At 43.6% G+C, this 15,330-nt stretch overlaps 1 long non-coding RNA gene across 1 annotated transcript in view; it reads left to right on the forward strand.

Moving 5' to 3' along the window:
* Nucleotides 1-13,429, forward strand: part of LOC113628050 (uncharacterized) — a 236,617-nt gene extending 223,188 nt beyond the window's left edge. The window contains exon 3 of the long non-coding RNA XR_003435856.1: nucleotides 13,341-13,429. This is a non-coding gene — a long non-coding RNA (uncharacterized LOC113628050). The remainder of the gene's footprint in view (nucleotides 1-13,340) is intronic.
* The last annotated feature ends 1,901 nt before the right edge of the window (nucleotides 13,430-15,330 follow it).

Here is a 15,330-nt window from a genome sequence, read left to right on the forward strand (position 1 = left end):
GAGAGAGAGAGAGGGAGGGAGGGAGGGAGAGAGAGGAAGGAAAGAAGAAAGAAAAAAAATAAAAGAAAGTTATTAAAATAAAAAATAATTATTAAAAATTTTTAAAAAGTAATTTAAAAAAAAGAAAGGAAGAAGAGAGCAACCAAACCAAAAAACAAATCCGCCAATGATAACAAGTGCTAAAAACTATACTAAAAACAAACAAAAAGCGGACACACAGAACCCTAGGACAAATGGTAAAAGCAAGGCTATACAGACAAAATCACACAAAGAAGCATACACATACACACTCACAAAAAGAGAAAAAGAAAAAAATTATATATATATATCATTGCTCTCAAAGTCCAGTGCCTCAATTTGGGGATGATTTGTTGTCTGTTCAGGTATTCCAGAGATGCAGGGTACATCCAGTTGATTATGGAGATATAATCCGCTGCCCCTGAGGCTGCTGGGAGAGATTTCCCTTTCTCTTCTTTGTTCGCACAGCTCCTGGGATTCAGCTTTGGATTTGGCCCCGCCTCTTCGTGTAGGTCACCTCAGGGCATCTGTTCTTTGCTCAGACAGGACGGGGTTAAAGTAGCAGCTGATTGGGGGGGGGGGGGCTCTGGCTCACTCAGGCCGGGGGTAGGGAAGGGTACAGAGTACGGGGCGAGCCTGTGGCGGAAGAGGCCAGCATGATATTGCACCAGCCTGAGGCACGCCATGTTTTCTCCTGGGGAAGTTGTCCCTGGATCATGGGACCCTGGCAGTGGCGGGCTGCACAGGCTCCCGGGAGGGGAGGTGTGGAGAGTGACCTGTGCTTGCCCACAGGCTTCTTGGTGGAGGCAGCAGCAGCCTTAGCGTCTCATGCCCATCTCTGGTGTCCACACTGATAGCTGCGACTCGCGCCCGTCTCTGGAGCTCGTTTAGGCGGTGCTCTGAATCCCCTCTCCTCGCGCACCCTGAAACAATGGTCTCTTGCCTCTTGGGCAGGTCCAGACTTTTTCCTGGACTCCCTCCCGTCTAGCTGTAGTGCACTAGCCCCCTTCAGGCTGTGTTCATGCAGCCAACCCCAGTCCTCTCCCTGGGATCTGACCTCCAAAGCCTGAGCCTCAGCTCCCTGCCCCAGCCCGCCCCAGTGGGTGAGCAGACAAGCCTCTCGGGCTGGTGAGTGCCGGTCAGCACTGATCCTCTGTGCGGGAATCTCTCTGCTTTGCCCTCTGCACCCCTGTTGCTGCGCTCTCCTCCTTGGCTCCAAAGCACCCACCCTCTGCCACCCGCAGTCTCCACCCGCAAAGGGGCTTCCTAGTGTGTGGAAACCTTTCCTCCTTCATGGCTCCCTCCCACTGGTGCAGGTCCCGTCCCTATTCTTTCATCTCTGTTTATTCTTTTTTCTTTTGCCCTACCCAGGTACGTGGGGACTTTCTTGCCTTTTGGGAGGTCTGAGGTCTTCCGCCAGCGTTCAGTAGGTGTTCTGTAGGAGTTGTTCCACGTGTAGATGTACTTCTGATGTATTTGTGAGGAGGAAGGCGATCTCCATGTCTCACTCCTCTGCCATCTTGGAGGTCTCCCCCCATTGTCTGTAATCCTATGGATAGAGACACACACCAGAAATAATCCCCAGCTCTTTCGATCTTTGTCATGAAGCACACAGTTGTCCATTCCTTGTGGGGATCCTCACCTTTTCTTCTTTTCTGGACAAGAGCTGATTATTTCCTGCAGCTTCAAACCTCAGGAAGCTCTTTTATGAGGTTGTGGAGCTGAAATGCACTTTCTGGGAGTCTGTAAGACTGCAGCCTACACCAGAGGAGCTGGTCTTCCAACAGGACCTCTAAAAACATGGGTCGTTAGAATCACCACAGGAAGTTAGTGTACCTGGTATGCTGTAGCAGTGACCTTTCATGCCAGCCACTCAGTCTCTGAACGACCACTGACCAACAGTGATCTGCAGGCATCTCTCAGGGGTTCTGACAGCTGCTCGAGGTATAGAGTCTGCCTGGGGGATGATACAGACCTCATCCCAGGAAGGAGCTTTCCAACAATCTGTAGAGCTGTCTCTAGTAATTTGGGAAACAGCCCCTTTATTCCAGGGTTGCCATGAACAGGAGCTTCTTAGTCTTAGAACAAATACTTGTGATATGGAACAACAAGGGACTTCTTTGCCACAAAGAACATACGTCTTCTCAGAGCATCACTTTCAGGCCATGGGAATCTCCCTGCCTTCCCCAACCCAATTGCTTAAAATAAACTATTATATTGGATAAACTAGAATTTTTCTGTTTGCTCCATGGGAAGACTTTTCCTTATTTCTCCTTGAAGAAGCTGCATGGAAGTTCCCAAATGCCCTGGAAGAGCCCTCTTCCATTTCAGTATGGCAGAGAGGGTGCTTCTGTGAGACCCTGATGAGGTTACAAATTTTAAATTGGACACAACCTAATTAATAAACAATGAGGCAATGGTTTTATGTTGTGGATAAATATTAAGTAGTATAATATTATATCAACAAAACAGAACAGAAAATCATAGCGCACATTCTTGAGTTTCTAAGAAGCTTGGAAGAAAACAATAAAAATGTATTCAGCACTTAACTATGTGCGAGGAATGATACTAAATCCTTTCTACACATTATCTCATTTAGTACTTGAAACAAAGCCTACGGGAAATGTGCTATTATTATCTTTATTCTACAGATTAGGAAGCTAAGACTTAAAGAGATTAAGCAATTTGCACAGAATTATTGTATTAGTTAGCTTCTGCTAACTAATGAAATAAAGTGTTTTAAAACAGCAAACATTTACTATTTGCCATAATTCTGTGGCTTGACTGCAATTCTTCTGGACTCAGTAACCTGGCCAGGGCTGAATGGTCAAGGATGGCCTCTCTCCCATCTCTGGGCCTTCACTGGGACAATGGGACAGCTGGGCCTCGCCCCATGTGGTCACTTATCCTCCAGGAAGCTAACCCAGGCTTGTTCACACGGTGGTGGAGGAGTTCCCGGTCACAAGAGTGGCCGAAACCAAATACCCAAGCATTTTTCGAGTTTCTGCTGGTGTCATGTTTGATAACATCCCACTGGTTAAATGAAATAAGCCATGTTGGGCCAACGGGTGGGGAAATAGATTCCACCTCTTGACTGCAAGAGTGGCATAGTCACATTGCAAGGGGGCTTGCATACAGGAATGGGAAAAATTTGTGGCCGTTTGCAATCTATCCTAGTCACAAATTCAGTAAGTGGCCAGAAAGGTATTGGAATCTAGGTATCTCACTGCAGAGTCACACTACACTACTGGAACATGTGATGATGATCTTCTTTGGATATCTTGATGCTTGGGATTTTTTTTTTCAGTTTTATATAATGAATATGAATTACTCTGAGAATTAATGTAACTTAAAAAACCTAGTATGAATGCATTTAGATAATCTAGGCACTTTGAATAAAAGACTAATATCACAGGCACCTCACCTTAACATTTTGTAGCACGTCTCCTGGTTTTCCAACCTCTGAGGTGTCCACAGAGTTGACTCAGACTCTTAGAAGTTACTATAAATTATGACATAGTGACTTACGTGAACTCTGTCAGAAACAGCAGAGAAGCAGCTCTTTGATTCCCACCGAAGTTTCTCATGTGAGCCAAACCCATGTCATCTGAGCTGCTTTCTACCATAACTATCCTGGCACCACAGGAATGCCAAGAAATAGCCAAAGAACCTGAAAGGTTGCGACTAACTGCCTTCTGTCTCCACTAAGCTCTGGGAGGCTGGGTTTAGAAACAGCTTTATGCTGATTCTTCAAGTTGTGTGCAGTTAAAATGTTTTATAAACAAAAGTGGTGGATTCATACATTTATTCATTCTTTCTTCAGATTTTTTTTTTGCGGTACTTGGGCCTCTCACTGTTGTGGCCTCTCCCCTTGCGGAGCACAGGCTCCGGACACGCAGGCCCAGCCGCCATGGCTCACGGGCCCAGCCGCTCTGCGGCACGTGGGATCCTCCCGGACTGGGGCACGAACCCGCGTCCCCTGCATCGGCAGGCGGACTCCCAACCACTGCGCCACCAGGGAAGCCTCCTTCTTCAGATTTTTATTGAGTGCCCACCATGTGCTGGCACTTGGCTGGGAGCTGAGGATGCAGTGGTGAATAAGACAGACAGAATTTCTGACCTCAGAGAGCTTCCATTTGAATGAGGGAAATAGTTAACAAGTCAACAGATAATAGACAAGACAACTGCACAGCTGAATGCAATGAGGTGGAGGGCCACTAAGGCAGCCACTGTGGACTAAGCGGTCAGGGAGCGCCTCTCTGAAGAGAGCACTAGAGCAAGAACCTGAAAGATGAGAATGAGCTGGTCCCATGAAGCACTGGGGATGGGACATTTCAGGGAGAGGGAAAAGCAAATGCAAGGGCCTGGAAGCAGGTAAGGGCTTGTTTGTGTTTTGGAGAAACAGAAAGGAGGAATTGTGCTTCCCTCTTCTCCCTTCTCCACCATGTCTCCGCCTCAGTTGGTGCAATGGCCGTGTAAGAAAACGTAGGACCAAATCAAGCAAAGTTAATCAAAATGTGGCAGACAAAACTATCACTTTTTTGTAGTGAGAAATGCAACTTACTATTCAAAATAGTATTTCTTCACATCTTTGACACTTGTGCCATCAACATCAGTATTCATGAGAAGGGTGATCATTTCTTGATTAAAAATCTAATACCTAAATGTGGTTCTAATATATTAGTGGATGTCTATGGGAGCCATTTTCCATTAACTGGTACTGAATAAATCTGTATGTGATTGTCACTCAGTAATTATCTACAATGAAATCATGTGCTATGAATGCTTAAATTTGAAGCTGGGTAAAAAGCATAAAAATTATAGGTTTTTTTTTTGGTCTTACAAAGCATTAGGATCACTTTACAGAAATTTTCTTAATATAAACATTTTTTTCCAAAGTATGTTTTTGTTGTCTTCCTGCTTCCATAATTATTCTGTACTTTGTTAGTGAAAGGAATGTCTGCCTTATCACTTCTGTTAAACATCTATGTTATTTTTCTTTATTTTTGGCATACAAAATGCCCTTGATTCCACAGATATTTATTGAGCATCACTCTCTGCCCAGCCCTGGGCTAGGTGTTGGGAATACCAAGACAAACAGGACAAAATGTTTATCCTCTTGGACATATCATTTTGTGCCTCTCAGGACAAGCCTTCTAATTACAAAGAGACAGTTTAACATTTGCTACTCCCTAAAACCCTTCAGTATTACAGAACTAGCTCCTACAGCAGTTTATCCCCAACCTTACATGGTACACAGAGAAATATGATTTTACCACCTAGTCTCAGAGACAAAAAATAAAAAGTAAAATGCAAACAAACTCCTGCTGAAACAAAAATTTCTCTCAAACCCAGTCTGCAAAGTGATAGGCCCTGACATAGATGCTGACGGCCAGCACAACAGAAGTCAAGGGTTATTTCAGATGCATGGGAGGGACAAAATGCAGATGGCTCTGCCCACTCCGTCCATATACTAAGCACTCATACTGTGAGTGCGTGTGTGTGTGTGTGTGTGTGTGTGTGTGTGTGTGTGTGTGTGTGTAATGGATTAGACAGCTCTACTGAAAAGAAGTTGCAGGTGTTGACTAGAGCATTAGAGTTTAATGCTCTCAGCCTTAAAGGCATGGTCAGCAACCTAATTTCTGGAACTCTCACATCTCAAGAGATGCAAAAACTAGGCTGCTGAGAGGACTGAACTGCATGACCCATCCCACTTGGGCCCCGGTGGTAAGAAGCTGATCAAGAGCTTCATTATCTATTTGGCAGGTATGGCTGACAGAGGAGCACCCGTTAGCTAGGTTAGCTGGCAGGAGGCTGGGATCTTTGACTCTGGCTTTGTGTGTATGTGTGTGTGTGTGTGTGTGTGTGTGTGTGTGTGTTGCTCAATAAAATTTCTACCTCTGCTAGGCCTGCTGCCAAGAATAATAATAATAAAAAAAAGCAGGCTGAGGAAAATTGCATGTTTGAATGTAAGTATACTGAATAATACTTCTTTGTCTTAAAGATGTTGGGCTATTGCTGTTCATTTTTGCTTGAGGAAATTTCTTGTTTTAGAGGGTTCAGTGTTAAGAGGCAGTATGAGAACATCCAGAATGTGCAATTAAGTAACTCACAAAGCCAGTCAGCAAGAGACAAAATAAACTAGTTTCAAAAGTGTCTTTTACTCAACAGTAAAGTTTGGCCAAACTTTATTATTACAATCAAATGCTCAGTGGTTGCTAGATGGGTAATTTCTATAATTATAGTCCGAAATGGGAAACCTCTCACTGTGGGAGAATCATGAAATCATGGTGAAAGAAAACTGTAGATATTGTGTAGTGAGAGGTGGGATAGTTCTTGATAAAACCTAAAAAAAACTTTAAGGTTATGAACCTTAAAATATTACATTGCGTGAAAGAAGCTGGCACAAAGAAGTACAGTCATCCCTTGATATCTGAGGGGGGATTGGGTCCAAGACCAGCCCTGGGTACTAAAATCTGTGGATTTTCAAAGTCTCATAGTTGGTCCTCCATCCACAGATTCCACATCTGCAGATTCAGTCAACCACAGATCATAAAAATAGTACTGTACGTTATCTGTGGTTTGTTGAATCGGCCAATGTACAACCTGTGGATACCAGGTGACTGTACATACTATACGATTTCAGTTATATGAAGTTCAAGAACAGACAAAATTTATCACTGTTGATAAAAATCAAAGAACTGACTAGAAATGGACATGATGGAACTTTCTAGGATGATGGAAATGCTCTATATCTTGTTCTGGGTGGTGGTTACACGTTAAATCCATGCATTTTAATGCCTATAAATTATGCCTCAGTTCAAAATGAATAAAACTGAACACTTCAGATTTATGCACTTTAATGTATGTAAGTTATACCTCAATTAAAAAATGAATAAAATTATACACACACAAAGATATCTGTGTTAAATAGTCTCAAACCTTGTTTTTCCTGAATTGATCCTCATGCAAACATATTGATCACTTCTGTTTTAAATAGTTCTTTCTTTTACCTGTTTGCCAAATGACAGTTTTATTAAATAAGGATTAAACCTGCATAGTCTCACAGATTTTTCTAATTGTAACTAGTATTGGTGAACTGTGGTTTACATTCTAGGCCCTATTGACTGTTCCTTGTTTAGACAAGATATATTTTAAAACTCTCTAAGGGTTAGTTATTTCTTCTGTACAATAAAGATGATTAAACTTTCCTAAAGACTGTGTAGAAGCAAAAAGATAAGGTACATTATAGTCCTGCTAGTTCAAATGTCATTTCAGATTGTTGGCCTCAGCATCTCTCAAAATTTCAGGCCCCACCCTGGGCCTACTAAATCAGAATCTTTGTTTTAACAGAATGCCAAGGTAATTTGTATGCATACGAAAGTTTTAGAGGCACTGTCTTAAAATACATCGTAAACTATAACATGAGATACAGTATTAGAAATTGTCATCAATGCAGTTTCTACGGTGGAAACATGGCTCAGTGTTTAGCATGTACGTTTCTCCTGTTTTTGCCAGTCTGTTGGGCTGAAACCACTCTGCCGCCATTGTGGTAACATCTTTATGAACCGCGGCCGCCACGAGTTGCTGGTGGAGGCACCTCATAAGTCAGTGTAGGATGCTCTCCTAGGACCGGCCGACGAACTACATTTCCAGCTTCCCAGTATACGATTTCGTGTGGAATCAGTGCGGCCTAAGAGCTATGGGAACGTATACATGCTGTCAGAACACTGACAATTCCTTCAAACTCCAAAAGCAATGAGAGATTTCCACCCTGGAATTTGATTTTCTTCCCCACAAATCTGTTTCTAGCCAAGCTCAGTAAAAGGTGCTGCCCTCCATGCCATCAGTGAAGCCGGCGAGCTTCAGGTCCTCTGACGCCCACCTCTACCCGGTCCATCAGCACGTCCCATCAAGCCCGTCTCCAAATTTCCCTTCAGTCTTCCTGGCTCCCTCCATTTTCACCACCAGCACCACCACCATCTCTTACTTGAACTACTGCCTCCTAGTGGCTCTCCGCTTCCACTGCATACCCTTTCACCATTCAGCACAGCTCAGAGAAAACGTCACATCACTCCCCAGGCGAAACCCTCCCACGTGTTCCTGTTATGTGTAGACTAAGTGTCATACCTCACACGTGCTCCTGGAAGGCCCCACAAGGTCTTGGCAGAATTGGTTCCCGTGTGTCTCAGCAGCTGCCGCTGCTCCTCTTGTTGCTCACTCAGCGTCAGCTTCTTCTACCTCAGGTCCTCAGGTTAGCTTGCCCCGTGCCTGTGTACCTTGCACATGCTTCTCCCTTGCTGAGATCCGTCTCCTTTGAATTCATAGCTCATTTTGGTCCTTCTCATGTCGGTTAATCCCCCACTTCTGTGAGTGCTCTACCTAAAGTAGCCCCCTCTGTCAGCCTGTGTCTCAGCCCTTTGTTTCTTTCCTGCACGGCGCTTTACACAAGTCGTAGCCATTCTGCATATTTGTCTGGTTTTGTTTTATCTCCCCCTTGGGAATAGTAGGGCTCATGTCTATATCGTCCCCTACACTATTGTGTCCCCTGGTGTCCCTCAGTGCCAGGCACATGGCAGGTGCTTAATAGATACTGGTTATGACTAACTGACTGACTACCTGAATGAATAAATGAATGAATGAATGAGTGAATGGATTTATGACCTTATCGCTAAATGGCTGCTTAATTATGTGATGTTGTCTGGAATTTATCTCCAAACAAAGTAAAAAAAAAAAATGCCCACCTCTTAATTCTAAGCTCATCCACACCAGCTTGCTGAATGCATTGTTAAAATTCTCAAAAAGCACTTTTAAAAAAAAGAAAGAAAAGCAGAATTCATTTTTGCAGAGCTTTTTTGCTTTGTATCCCTGATCCTCCCATGACCTCATCTTGCTTTCGGAAGGGGCGGTTCCCTTGCAGTAGTTTCATCAATCTTTTGTCCCTGGCCCCCTGCTGTTGGTGACCTCAGGAAAAGCAAGCACGACATCACCTTTAATTAGCAGGAGAGGAGCCTGCCTGATATACACAGCACCTTAGAAACAAGGAACAGAAAAATGTAAGGCAGGACCAGGTTCATGGGAAGGAACTAGGAAATGAAAAAGAATAATTATCCTGTTATAACATAATGTTGTTAATCTGTATTGCCCATTATCATCTAGAGTGTCTCGCCTATTGAAGTATGTGAGCTGTGGAGCTCCTCTTTGCTTCAGCAGTGTAGCTAATGTTAGGGACTGGCTTCCCATCCATCATAATAATTAGTATGTCATAATTTTCTGCCCTTCTTGACTCTGCAGTAAAGAGATAGAAGAGGCATTTAAAGTTACTCAGGAATTGTTCACTAAATCTCCTCCCGGTTCTTTATGGGGATGGGTAGCTGTATTTCTGCCCTATTTATTTTATGTTTGGCCTGTGATAATGAAGTATATTTCATCTGGAAGCATATAGCTTTAATTTTCATGTTCTACGTGGAAACATCTCACGGTGTCATTTTGTTTTAGCTGTACGGTATATAGAGAGCCCACGCTTCTTTCTGAACTCACCCGTCACCCACCACAGTTAATTCTAGTTTCAAAACCAACATTATGGTTTTATGAGCTGACTACATAATAACACGTACTGGTTCTACAGTCCTTTAGAGTCTACAAAGTGCTCTCCTTGTTTTACCCCTTAATTCTCGCAACTGCCCGGGGATGTAGGAAAGGCAGGGATTATCCACATGCTCCTTTTTACAGAATGAGGAGCAGAAAGGTCAACTGACTTGACTAAGAGCCAGGACTTGAATCCAGGTTCTCTAATTATAAATTATGGGTCTTCTCTATTACTCTGGCAATATCTCCTTCTGCTCCGGAGTATGCTTCTGCTGAAATGGAGAAGGAAATTTTCATTTATGCTTTCTTTCCCTCAGCATTGTGAACAGGATAAGCTTTCCCTCTTCTGGTAGATAAAGGGAAAGGATGTTTGTATAAAAATGTAGAGCTGGGCTTCCCTGGTGGCGCAGTGGTTGAGAGTCCGCCTGCCGATGCAGGGGACACGGGTTCGTGCCCCGGTCCGGGAAGATCCCACGTGCCGCAGAGTGGCTGGGCCCGTGAGCCATGGCCACTGAGCCTGCGCGTCCGGAGCCTGTGCTCCGCAATGGGAGAGGCCACAACAGTGAGAGGCCCGCGTACCGCAAAAAAAAAAATTGTAGAGCTTAAAAGGAATTTTTGGCCTAGGGCAGGGGTTCTCAAAGTGTGGTCTCCAGACCAGCAGCCTCAGCAGCTCCAGGAATCTTGTTAGAAGTGTATATTTTCAATCCCCATCTTAGACCTACTGGTCAGAAACTCTGGGGTGAGGCTCAGCAGTCTGCTGCAAGAAGCCCTCCAGGTGATGCTGATATAGGCTAAAGTTTGAGAACTGCAGTCTAGGGAAAAGATGGGGAAACACAGGAAGGATAGAGAAGAGAGAAATGACATCGTGTCCTACGGGGAGGAAAACCCTCTTAGGTTCAATATCAGGGCCATGTAAATTCAACTGACAAAAGTAGATGAACAGGATAAAATTTATATAATTTGTATTTGATGTTAACATTTTGTGTGTATATGTAAGGGTCTCATAGAAAAAGACATGAAAGCCCAGAGAAACAGTTGGGCCTAAGAGCTTATATACTATTTTAACGAAGAGCCATAAATTTGTGGAGAGGTGACAAGACGAAGGAAAAGAGTTTGGGCTTCTAGGGACAGTAAGTTGTGGGAAAGTAAATATATGGGAGAAACTAATGGAAGGTAAGATTTCAGTAATATTTGTTTATGCAGAATCAAGTAAATGCTGCCTCCAGTAATAAAAGTTGTCTCCTCTTCCTGGTGTGGGAGAGGGGAGTGGACTCACCTTCACAAAAGGACATTTATACCCTGCTTTTAGACAGAAAGGGGGAGGGCAGAGAGCTTTTCTTGCATCTGCTGTTTCTCAATCACTTTCAGTTCAAAATAACTCTTATGCCAAAGTGGCATATCTGGGGATGGCATATTCTGACCCCGTTCCATACCAAGGGCACAGAGTCTAGAGCCAGACTGCTGGGTTTATATTGCAGTCTTGCTTCATTCACAAAGTATTTACTGAACATTTACTATGTGCCAGGCACTGTGCAGAAGCTTGGGATATAGCAGGGGAAAAAAACCAAAGATCTCTGTCCTCGTGGACCAGACGTTCTGCCTTACTCCAGTTGACTGAGTGCTCTAAGGCACAAAGTACTTCCCCTCTCTGTCCCCTGATCCCTGGCCTGTAAAGGGAGAATACCAATTGTGCCTAACTCACAGGGACTTTGTAAGGATGACACATGAGGCACCCAGTGCCCAGCACACACTTAGAACACTGTATGTGCTCGCCTCCTCCTTGATGAGCACAATCTCAGCTGCTCAGTGCTATCAACAAGCTGGCAGTCACACTTCTTGCCAGCTGTCCCAAACTATGATCATAACTCCTAAAGAAATATACCATTTCCTAGAGGTACCAGACTGACACAGATATCACAAAGATGCTTAAAGTGGATGCTCAAAATATTCAACTTATAAATTTCCCGACAATAGATTTCACAAAGAGATGATAGGTGCCTCTTTGTGAGACAGTCAGATTTTGTCATAATTTCTAGTATCACTATGGCAGTATTGGCCCAAATCCTCTGGGAATAAATGTGTTCCTGACACTGCTTCTGAGTCCTCTAACCTGACATTAGTACAGGGCTCAAAGATGAGGAACTTACAGGATGATTTCAAGCAGCACAGGGATTAATTCAAGATGACCTAGATTTAAAGGTCTGGCTGCTCCAGGAGGGCAGAGATGGAGTGAAGAGATGAGCCTTCCTTGGGTTAACTTCAGGTCTGCTCTTCCCCAAATAGAAAATTGTTTGTGCTGTATCCAAAGCCTGGCTCAAATCTCAGCTCCTCTAAGACATGCTCGCATGTCGTATCAGCCTGTGTGAAATTCTCCTGACAGGGGTTTGGTGCCCCTCCCCACCTCCTTTAGCCTTCCCCCCGCAAAGGAGCAGACAAACACAGCTAGCTAGCTATGGGGGAAACAAAGTACTGCATCGCTGTATTTAATGCAGTTCCTTGAAAATCTCTCCCCCCTCCGGACAAGACTGCAGTGAAAGCTGTATTGAAAAGACAGTATAGGCAAAAATCTAATTAGACCACCTATGCCCACTTCCCCAGATAGAAGTATTGAGAATGGTTTTTATTGTGTGGCATGTTTATTGCACGGTATGTTTGTTGGATATGTTGAAGAGAAAGCCAGACAGACACAGAGAGTGAGTGGGTATTTGGACCTCAGAGCAAGAGAGAACAAGAAGGGAGGAAGAAAGGGAGAGAGGGATGAGGAAGGAAAGAAGGTAGAAAGGGAAGGAGGAAGGGAAGACTGGGGGGAAGGAAGGAGAATAGGAAAGTAGGGATGGAAGGAGGGAAAAAGGAAGGAAAAGAGCAAGAAAGAGAAGGAGGAAGGGAAGTATAAAGGAGAGGAAGGAGGCAGGAAGGAAGGGAGGCAGGGGAGATGACCTGGACCTGCAGAGCCAACTCCAAGTCCACATACCCAACCTGCTGCCTGATGGAGAAGGGAAGACAGACCTCCCCAACCCACTGTCTGTCAGTGGGCATGGCTGGCCCCACCTGCTTCTGTGTAGAGCAAGAGGTGGCAGAAGGGTGCATCTTGTGTGAGGACCCCTTTGATTCAGTGTTCCTACCACCTCTGTAATGCAGCCTGATGATTGAAGATCCTCTCCCCATCCTCTGTCCTCTCCTCCCCATGGGACCTTTGCCTCTACCATGGGGACTCAGCCATGTGGACCTTGTGATCCACATACACCTGCACACCTGTATCTTCCCCTAGACTTTGGGATCTTGGATGCTAGGGGCCACCTCTTAGGCACCATTTTATTTCCTACAATGCCTAGTGCTTTACACTTAGTAGGGATCATGATGTTTATTTAATGTAGTGAAATTGTTTACTGGGCCCTGTCCTATTTCTCGGAGAAATATAGACCAACTGGGGTACAGTTTTTCTAGTGTACTCTAGTGATTATAAGGGACAAAACAATTCTTCCTTTTAATCCTTTCTTAATGATGAAACATTACTAAGCTAAAATTTAGTGGAACATTTTATGTTGTTTTGTTTTTTCTCCTCCTGCCAGCACGGCCCCATTCCAACAAGAATAAAGCTCTGAAGGAACCCCTCGTATTTCAGATCGAAATTTAAAGAAGTCTGACTCGATTGCTCAGTTAATTAAATTTGCAGTAGTCTCTTAAGAGATACTTATGGACTTATCTCACACTTTTCCATTTTCCTTTTCTTCCAGTTGAGAAGTAGCAAATATGAAGTGACAACCACGTTACTGTACATGGAGTTATTTAGAGGCCAAGATGATTTGTTTCCTGATAATCATTTCATAAGGTAATTTTCTTGGGATGCAGACACTGGCCCCTTTGGTTTATCCTGTCCACGTGTTGCATTGTGTGTTGCCTCAGTCTCACAAGACACCCCAGGTAGAACCACGGCCCATTTGAGTTTGGCAGATGCACTTATTGAAATTTGGAGTTTCCTTTGTGGCTTGTGGCTAAAAGCCAAAGATTTGGACATGTGGCTTACCACTCAAACATCTTAAAAGTAGAAGCCACAGCATAAGATGAGGCCATCAAAATTTCCATTGCCTGAAAACCAAAGGATATATAGACTCCCAATTCCAGGACAAGCTTTTATTCAGCTATGAAATATTCAAGCCAATTTCTCCAATAATGATACTGAACACTATGTAGCATTTAAAAAAATCACAGCCTATTTTTCACATCCATAGCTTCTAGTATGTCTGTGAGTGTGGCACAGGAGCTTTGATAAAATCTTTATTGCTTTCTCCTATAGAATCCTCACAATACCTTATGAGACCGGTTGTTCTTATCTCCTGTTATAAATGTAGAAACTGAGGTTTAGGAAGAGTAAATGCTGTCCCCCAGGTCATACAGCTGGCAAATGGCAGGGCCTAGTTTCAAATCTAGATCCTGCAGTTACTCAAGCCATAGTATTTCTACTACCCTGTTTTTATTGTATAAACAAAGAGAATCTGAGATGACATGACAGTGTTGGACATGATAGATAATGAAAAGCAGTGCATAGGCCACAAATTAGAGTTTGACATTGAGATATGTAAACCAGTAGATTTTCAGACTCAGCTTCTTTGTAAAGACATTTAATATGGATTTCAAACATCCAAGAAAAATTTAGAGAACAAAGACAGCCCTTGCCCTACTATGTATCAAAACATTATAGAACTATAGCAATTGGAAGAGTATAGCATTGACAAATGGATCAAGACAGAGAACCTGGAAATATACTCATAAATAAAAGGAAACTTTGCATATGAGAAAGTTGGCATTTGAAACGAATGGGCAAGAGATGAGCTGATCGTTCAGCAAGTGGTATGGGGATACTGACTGACAAAAAAATGTTTCTATCTCATGTTATTTGCAGAAATGCTGGCTTAAAAGTCTAAAAAATTTTTAAAATGATGTACTAGAAATCACACTGTCACCCAGGGCATTTCCATGAGTACTTGAGTTTGAGTTGTAAAATCGAGAATGTGTTTGCCCATAGATCGACTTTTCGTACACAACCATATTAAGACCCTGTGATTTGTATCTGAGTGGGTGCTGCCAACTACACATGTAATACCCTGTTACTGGCATATCATCCATTTGCTACCTGGCCCCTTTGGTAACCAGAGACTTGTACTTTGGTGATAGCTGGCTGGATTTGGGGTACAAGACTTTGCTGTGGAAGAAAGCAAAGCTAGGTTCCCCTGACTCCCCACCCATACCACCCAAGATGAGGATAGATGGCCCTACTATGTGTTCCCATGGCAACTGGTATTTCTTGTGTCAGTTGTTATTGCTGTTGACTGTTCTGTGGCTCCTGCTGGACGGTAACTTTCAAAGATTAAGGGTCCTGTCTGCTTTGCTCGCCTCTGGTTTATCCCAATGTCTGGCCCATCCAGATGCTCAACGATGCTGGTGAAATGTATAAATAAGCACACTGTTGGCCCCATGAATAGGGATAACAGAGGTTGGTAGGGAAAATCGTAAAGGTGTGTAATAACAAGATCGGCAGGCTTTTGTGAGCATTCTGGGCCAAATGGGAGATGTGTGTGTCTGTGGTTTCTGAGAGGGTCCAGACAAATTAGGAGAAAGCATGGGAATGTACCATCCCAGGTCAGGATGGTGGCCTGTGCATATGTGGAAAACAACATAACACGATAGCTACCCCATTCAGAATCCTTGCATCATGCCAGGCACTGT

The sequence above is a fragment of the Aethalodelphis obliquidens genome, unplaced genomic scaffold, assembly GCF_003676395.1.
Source record: "Aethalodelphis obliquidens isolate GAN/ISIS:26980383/991018 unplaced genomic scaffold, ASM367639v1 scaffold22, whole genome shotgun sequence".
Classification (NCBI taxonomy): domain Eukaryota; kingdom Metazoa; phylum Chordata; class Mammalia; order Artiodactyla; family Delphinidae; genus Aethalodelphis; species Aethalodelphis obliquidens.